Below are 9,509 nucleotides of genomic sequence, written 5' to 3'. Positions count from 1 at the left end.
AAGTATAAAAAGAAAATAATCATCAATAGAAAATAAGCATACACAGAAAATAATCATTAGTAGAAAAGACGCAAAACAAAACAAGGATGAATAGAAAATATGCATAAATAGAAAACAAACATCAACAGAAAATAATCAATAGAAAATAATCATAAATATAAGATAATGATAAATAGAAAATAATCATCAATAAAAATTAAGCATTAATAGAAAATAATCATAAATTGAAAATAATCAGAAAATAATCATAAATTGAAAATAATGATAAATAGAAAAAAGTGCACATTGGATTACTATAAAGATTACAGCAAACATGCATAAAAGTGCAGAAAACATGAAACAGAAAATTAAAGGCTGTATTTGTCTCTAATTAGGTAATTAGTAGGAATCTCTGTATCTATTTTATTCTGCTTCCGTCCTCGTCCTACCAATCCTTTCATTAATAAGGTTTCTTTACGCAATACGTTTTCAAGTCATTAAATTATATTTCATGAACAATACGAGACTGCTTTATAATTAACTACTGTATGCATACGATTTCACCATTGTATGGTGAAATAGGATCCATACACAGGAATGGTGTTCTAATGATGGAGCTTATAGTGCAGGTATACTGTATTTTTTTTTATGCAAAACAAAATGCATATACCATTATTGTCCACATTGTCCAGTATTTAAATGCCTGTTCATTGCAGCAAAATAAACTTATAACACAATACAGTGGTTTTTCACTATACTGCTGTCCTTCTTATTACACAATACGGATGGTTTCTCACCTTATGACCCCTCAAAATACTGCTGTCTTTCTTATTACACAATACGGATGGTTTCTCACCTTATGACCCCTCAAAATACTGCTGTCTTTCTTATTACACAATACGGATGGTTTCTCACCTTATGACCCCTCAATATACTGCTGTCTTTCTTATTACACAATACGGATGGTTTCTCACCTTATGACCCCTCAATATACTGCTGTCTTTCTTATTACACAATACGGATGGTTTCTCACCTTATGACCCCTCAATATACTGCTGTCTTTCTTATTACACAATAGTGGTTTCTCACACTAAGGCCCCTCAATGTACTACCACCTTACAATGTGGCTATGATAATGAATCGCACTAATCTGGTCAAATTTTCTTTCATCATTGCTACCAAATTTATTTCAGTTTTAATGGACTCTCACGTTGATAAATTTGATTGAATACACAAAACATCATCGTTATAAGACCAATCAGTCATAATATTTGTGACTTTAATCGCTCCCATATAACCTATTTGTGTTGTTGTGCTGTCAAATCTAAAATCAAACCAATTAGCAACTATGTATACAAAAAGGCAGCACATTAGACTCCAGGGTTCAGTGTCATGCTGGTGATCTTTTGTACGTGTAATGAAGAACTGGGCTGATGGTTGTAATATAGTTTGCTTTCAGTTTTATTTAATTTTTTGCTTTTTTGAGGGGTGGGTGGGTGTCTTATTTAATAGACATAACATACCAGTACTTGAATAGTCCGATTTAGATAGACAGCCAGAAAAAGCGGATTTACGTAGACATGCAGAAAAAGGCAGATTTAGATAGACGTGCAGAAAAAGACAGATTTAGATAGACAGGCAGAAAAGACAGATTTAGACAGACAGGCAGAAAAGACAGATTTAGATAGACAGAAAAAGCAGATTTAGATAGACAGGCAGAAAAAGGCAGATTTAGATAGACGTGCAGAAAAAGGCAGATTTAGATAGTCAGGCAGAAAAGACATATTTAGACAGACAGGCAGAAAAAGGCAGATTTAGATAGACAGGCAGAAAAGACAGATTTAGATAGACAGGCAGAAAAAAGCAAATTTAGATAGACATTCAAAAAAGGCAGATTTGGATAGACATGCAAAAAAGGCAGATTTAGATATATAAAAAAGCGGATTTATATAGACAGGCAGAAAAAGGCAGATTTAGATAGACAGCCAGAAAAGGCAGATTTAGAAAGACGTGCAGAAAAAGTAAGATTTAGATAGACAGGCAGAAAGAGGCAGATTTAGACAGACAGGCAGAAAAAGGCAGATTTAGATAGACAGGCAGACAAAGCAGGTTTAGACAGACAGGGAAGCAAAGCAGATTTAGGTAGGCATGCAGTAAAAGGCAGATTTAGATAGACAGGTGGAGACAAAACAAACAAATGAAGGGTGATTCAAGATGGCTGACAGATCCAGTAGCTAGTGAAAATCTTTCCCTACAATTGGCCATCTGGAAATCAGTTTTAATTCATTTAAATTTTCATGGAATTGTGGGAGATTTTACAAACAAACCAGTGTTCAGGCAATTGTGGGAGATTTTACAAACAAACCAGTGTCCAGGCAATTGTGGGAGATTTTACAAACAAACCAGTGTCCAGGCAATTGTGGGAGATTTTACAAACAAACCAGTGTCCAGGCAATTGTGGGACATTTTACAAACAAACCAGTGTCCAGGCAATTGTGGGAGATTTTACAAACAAACCAGTGTTCAGGCAATTGTGGGACATTTTACAAACAAACCAGTGTCCAGGCAAATGTGGGAGATTTTACAAACAAACCAGTGTCCAGGCAATTGTGGGAGATTTTACAAACAAACCAGTGTTCAGGCAATTGTGGGAGATTTTACAAACAAACCAGTGTCCAGGCAAATGTGGGAGATTTTACAAACAAACCAGTGTCCATACAAATGCACAATACAAACAACTGGCCTATCACTATACTTATTTATTACTTTCCCTTGTCTTCTTGTTAAGTAAAAAAAAAATTTATTAACAGATATTCTTGGTTGTAAAGGTTTTCCTAATCTATCTCACAAATAAGCAAGCCGTCAAATGATTCGTACTTGAATATATTTAATAATTTTTTGCATCAAATAAGTCTGATGAAAATAAGATATCCTATTATTTGGAATGTTAATAAGTAATTAGTAATTGAGTCATTAGCCCACAAGTGTAAGCATAGTAATTTTAAGCAATTATTGAACAAACTATTGTTATCAAGCTGTACTTTTTATATTCAGTTGAAAAAGAGTTCAGACAGTTTATACGATCATTCACTAAAAATTAATACAAATACAAATGTATATAAAAAAATCTCATTGTGTTGTGAAGAATTTGAAGCTTTTTCTAAAGTTTTACTGCCTAATAAAAAACTTTCCTTTTGCATATAAGAAATAATTAATTTCTTATACTTTTATTATTTCTACCAATTATTGTAACTTGTCATCTTTAACAAATGATGGGGATACCAAGCATTCATAAGTATGGCCTGCTTAGCAGCCCATGGCCTGGGCATTTTAGAGTGGACTTTTTAAAGATTTGTTTCAATATTTGTTTCAAGATTTGCTGACCCAATGTCCAGCAGCTTCTAAAAGTTAAGTATTTAAACCAGAATAATATAATATAATAATACCATATAATACCATAATATAATACCATATAATACCAGAACTGCATTATATTTATTTTAAAAAATAGGATTTTCTCAGTAAAATTTTGTGCATACATTATTATTATCTCATTTTTATCAGCATTTTCTGGACTTTTGCTGAAGACTCTACCCTCTCATATTTTCTAAAGTCATTGATTTAATACACATTGCAATATGATATTTTAAAATGGAAGGGTGTATTACAGGACCCAACTCACGTGTTTTCACGTGATTTAATATGCATGAGTAATATCGTAGTTTAAACTGTAAGGGTATATTACAGGACCCAGCTCTCACGTGTTTTCACGTGATTTAATATGCATGAGTAATATCGTAGTTTAAACTGTAATGGTATATTATAGGACCCAACTCTCACGTGTTTTCACAATCGTTGATTTAATACAAATTGCAATATGATATTTTACAATGCACGGGTATATTACAGGACACAGCTCTTTCATATTTTCTAAAATCATTGATTTAATACACATCGCAATATGACAGTTTAAACTGTAAAGGTATATTACAGGACCCAAATCTCACGTGTTTTCACGTGATTTAATATGCACGAGTAATACTGTAGGTTAAACTGTAAGGGTATATTATAGGACCCAGCTCTCATGTGTTTTCACAATCATTGATTTAATACACATTGCAATATGATAGTTTAAAATGTAAGGGTATATTACAGGACCCAACTCTCACGTGTTTTCACGTGATTTAATATGCATTAGTAATATCGTAGTATAAACTGTAAGGGTATATTACAGGATCCAGCTCTCACGTGTTTTCACAATCATTGATTTAATACACATTGCAATATGATAGTTTAAAATGTAAGGGTATATTACAGGACCCAACTCTCACGTGTTTTCACGTGATTTAATATGCACGAGTAATATTGTAGGTTAAACTGTAAGGGTATATTATAGGACCCAGCTCTCACGTGTTTTCACGTGATTTTATATGCATTAGTAATATCATAGTTTAAACTGTAACGGTATATTACAAGCATCTGTTCTAAAAATAGGCAAGTATAATCCAAATAATCTTTAGGGAAAAATTTCAATTTAATTTAAAAAAAATAATTTAAAAATGATTCCCTGTGAATCAGATTGTACAGCTTCTACGATATACTAACACATGAGTTTACATGTAAAAGCAAAATAAAACTCACGCAGAGAGAGAGAGAGAGAGAGAGAGAGAGAGAGAGAGAGAGACAGAGTCTGTCTTGGTTAATACTTTAGGACAGAAATCAACATCAAGGGGCACAACTCTTCATTGTCATAAATGGCTTTCAAATGAATATGACAGAGGAGTTAGGATAGAAAATTATTAAAATAAGATGTGTTAGTTTTATAATAAATTATAATTCAAATGGTTATATAGTGTAACATTTAATTAAAATGATTTTACAATGTAACGTTTAATTAAAATGATTTTACAATGTAACATTTAATTAAAATGATTATACATCATAACATTTAATTCAAATAATTATAAAGTTATGTAGTGTAACTTTTTATATTCTTTTAAGTTACAAATGGTTTGTCAAGATTTACCTTGAGCAAAATACACCTTCTAATACGTGATACAGCTGTTTTAATGAAAATAAACCAGTGTTGTATATAGTCAGGTTAGCTTAATGTAAAATAATTATTGTATATAAGTATATTTTTGACAATACCTTTACAATTTCTGCTCATAAATATGTGAATTGAATGACAAATCTTGTTAACATAGATTCCGAATTTTAAAATACATTTGATATCCTGCTGAATTCATAGAAATGTTTACTGTATTCAACATAAGCAAGATTGACAGATTTTACAATTTACATTAGATCTTAACGAATCTGTCAATTAATGTCGGTTTAAATTTAACTCTTTTCTTTACCTGGTCTTTAATTACTACTTTCTCTTCCAATAATAATTATAATTATAAGATTTAAAGTATTTGTTGGTATTATGCAATTTGCAGAAATTAATTGCTATATATACTTGCTTGTAAGTCAAGGTGCAAACAACATATACCCTGATCTGCCATTGCATAATGGGTCTTTAGGTAAGGGTCTGAGTTGTGTCTTCTAATGATTACTCACAAAAAGCTGCCTAGACCCAGATCTGCCAGAACATTATGTGATGGCAGATTTGGGTCTGTGTTGTTTGCAGTTGGACATGACTTATAAAGGAGTATATATGGTAAAAAGTATAGATTGGACCCCTTTATGCACCAATGTATTTCAGATGCAATATATGTTCATCACAGAGAGCAAATGCCAACCCTTGGTGCTGTTTGATGAGCAAAATAATTTTTTTAATCATTTATCTTCATTTTTGGCATTCCTAAATGCCTCTGAATTACAGCCCGACAGACAAACTGTTTAAAGATTATTTTACATTATATGTTCTTTTCTACATTATACTGACTTTTTCCTATTATAAGGACTTTTCTATATCACAAGTACATGGTCTTTTCCATATTATAAAGACATCTCCACATTATAGGACTTTTCCATATTATATGGACTTTTCCATATTATGTGTCAATTTTTCTATTGTAATGACTTTTCCAGAGAATTTGAAGGTACAGAATGCTGGTATGATTGAAATTAGTGTTAAACATAGAATTTCTTTCAAATTTTGTTACACTGTATACTTTATTTTTGAAAATATCAATGACAGTAATCAAACATGCTACTAGCTAGATACTGCTGCCATCTCAGAGATGAATTATGTACAGTAATATGAAAATAATATGTACTTGTTGTTTTGTGTTGCTATTTTTCTGTTCCCTTTTTGATTTATTTTAGATGCAGTTTGTCATCCTTAACTGTAAATATAAGTAATGATTCACTTTAAAAATTAATTTACAAACCACAGAGTAAAAGGAGTGATTAGTTTGCTCACCAAGGAGTTAAAGAAGGAATGATTGCATTCATTTAGAGCAACTAATTTCAGCATAGAAGATGTCAGTTAAAGACACTCACCAATCTCATTTGGTTATGCACTGAAATCAGGTCACTCTGACCTATCCATGATAAATATGCTCTTTTTCCACATCAAAAATGGCAAATCTATTTGAATAAAAAATGATAACACAAGTCAAAGTTCAGAATTAAAATTTTGCATTTTAACTTTTATTTTTCTTTGTTTAGCTGTTTGAGTATTTATTGTTTATCATTTAAGAACTGAAAGAAATCATTAAAACCAATAAATATTTAAGAACTATATTTCATTATTTTGTTTACTAAGAGAAATAAATGAAGAGGTATATTATTGATTTTACCAATATAAAATATTATAACATTAAAATACCACATTTTAATAACAGTAATTTGATGTGTTATGACATTGAAATAGCACAATGAAATGACAGTAATTCAATCAAAGTGTTATAACACTGAAATATCACATGGTAATTGACAGTAATTCCTACAAAGGGTTAAAACATTGAAATAGCACATAGTAATTGAGAATAATTATTTCAAATGGTTAAAACATTTAAATAGCATATGGTAAATGACAATAATAATTTCAAAATGTACAGAAAAGTTATCTGGATAACGTGCTGTAACACATTTAGTACATGCATTTAGTTGTCTATGTTTTTAAACAGTCTGTATGAAAAATGAAAAGTCATATCTATGATGCAATCCTTTAAAGAAATGTAAAAAAAAGAATGAGAAAAGACATTTGTAGTATATGGTTTTGCAAAAACATGAACAAACCTAATTTTGACAACTTTCCAAGATTACAGTACCATATTGAACACAAAAGCAATTAAATTCAAAATTCATTCATTTTAAAAGTAATTCATTTTAAAAGTAATTAAATTCAAAAGTAATTCATTTCAAAAGTAATTAAATTCAAAATACAATGCAAACAGCATTTCAGCTTCTTTTCTTTTGCTTGTTGCTTGCTCCTTGCCTATGACTTACAATCTTTTATTGTTGGATAATCTCATCATATTGTTGGTAATATAGAAATGGTCTTAATTAGTCCATTCAAACTTACCCGATTGATTCATAGTGTTGGTAATATAGAAATGGTCTTAATTAGTCCATTCAAACTTACCCGATTGATTCATAGTGTCGGTAATATAGAAATGGTCTTAATTAGTCCATTCAAACTTCCCTGTTGATTCATAGTGTTGGTAATATAGAAATGGTCTTAATTAGTCCATTCAAACTTCCCTGTCTGATTCATAGTGTTGGTAATATAGAAATTGTTTTAATTAGTCCATTCAAACTTCCCTGTCTGATTCATAGTGTTGGTAATATAGAAATGGTCTTAATTAGTCCATCCAACTTCCCTGATTGATTCATAGTGTTGGTAATATAGAAATGGTCTTAATTAGTCCATTCAAACTTCACTGATTGATTCATAGTGTTGGTATGACATGGTGAAGGTCTTAATTAGTTAATTTAGACTGACCTGTTTGATTTATAGTATTGGTATGACACGGTGAAGGTCTTAATTAGTCCACTCAGACTGACCTGATTGATTTATAGTGTTGGTAATACACTGTAAAGGTCTTAATTAGTTAATTCAGGCTTATCTGATTGATTCATAGTCTTATTATTACATCACATAGGTCTTAACTATCCCATACAGACTGACTTGACTTATAGTGCTGGTATTACATGGTAAAAAATCTTAATTACTCCACTCAGACTAGATTGATTCATAGTGTCGGTAGTACATGGGAAAGGTTTTATTTAGTCCATTTAGACTGTCCTGATTGATTTATATTGTTTGTATTACATGGGAATTTGGCCAAGCATTTAATTTGCCACTTCTGAATTTTACAGACAAAATGTGAACATGGTCAGCAAATAAATAAACTCATAAATAAAAATATACAAAATGGAGTGATTTGTGAATATGCAAGCTTATGTAAATTTTGATGAACAATGGTTTCATTTCTTCCAAGTTTTGTTTCACCTTCACAAGTGATTATTTGTGTAACTGCTAGTTAAGTAAAAAATAAATAAATACAAAAATCACTAGATTTTCTTCTTTACTTCCTTGTAAAGGATTACCATGATACCTATAAGTTGAGCAAATGAAAACAAATTATATTCCATACTTTATTGACACATATGGTCATTTTTTGAGTGGTTCTGGTGTTTTGGGTTTAACACTGTATTTCAGTACATGATAGGCCATACATTAGATTTCAGTGAGGATGAGCCCTGGAAAAACCACTGACCCAGGCAAAACTACTGGAAAACTTTGTCACATACCCACCCTGATCAAGTTGTGACTTGAATTCATGTAGCCAGTGGGGAGAAGTGTTTGTTAAGCCCTTTGACAAACTTGCCTACCTAGGTTGGACACTATTTAATTGTTTCATTTGTGCTAGGGACTTGGACATGCATGTATGTATTCACATATACTGTACATGCAAGTATAAATGTATTTACATACATGTATTTATTAGTCCATACATGTATTTATTAGTCCATGTGTAAGTTACATACATGTATTTATTAGTCCATGTGTAAGTTATTAAGTACCATATATATACTCACTTAGAAGTCTAGTCAAACTGCAACCAACACAGATCCTGTACTGCCATAGCATAATGCACCTGCAGATCAGGTCTATACTATTTGTCCTACTGATTACTCTTGACAAACTGCACAGACCCAGATCTGCTGGCACATTATGAAACAGCCGATCTGGGTCTGTGCAGTTTGCAGTTGGACTCATAAGCGAGTATGTAGGGTATTTGTAAAACTGTATACCATCTGTACTCACTTGTAAGTTGCTTAGACCAACTTCAAGCAACAAAGATCCTGATCTGCCATCTACTAATGTGCTGGCCGATTAGGGTTTGTACTGTCTGTTCTCCCGACACAGCTGCATAGACCTAGACTTTTTGGTGCATAATGTATAGAGGATCAGGTTCTATTTAGTTTGCCATTGGCTCCAACTCACATGTAAGTATATATGGTAACCGTGATACCTGACAGAATAATGTAAACTCTTCTTGATAAATAACAGCCTCAATACCATTCAGCATGTTTAGTTCCCAAGATATAAATTCATTTTTTTGATG

This window comes from Sinohyriopsis cumingii, chromosome 14 (genome assembly GCF_028554795.1).
Source record: "Sinohyriopsis cumingii isolate HCF-2022 chromosome 14, ASM2855479v2, whole genome shotgun sequence".
In the NCBI taxonomy this organism is placed as follows: domain Eukaryota; kingdom Metazoa; phylum Mollusca; class Bivalvia; order Unionida; family Unionidae; genus Sinohyriopsis; species Sinohyriopsis cumingii.
This window is presented reverse-complemented; position numbering follows the sequence as displayed.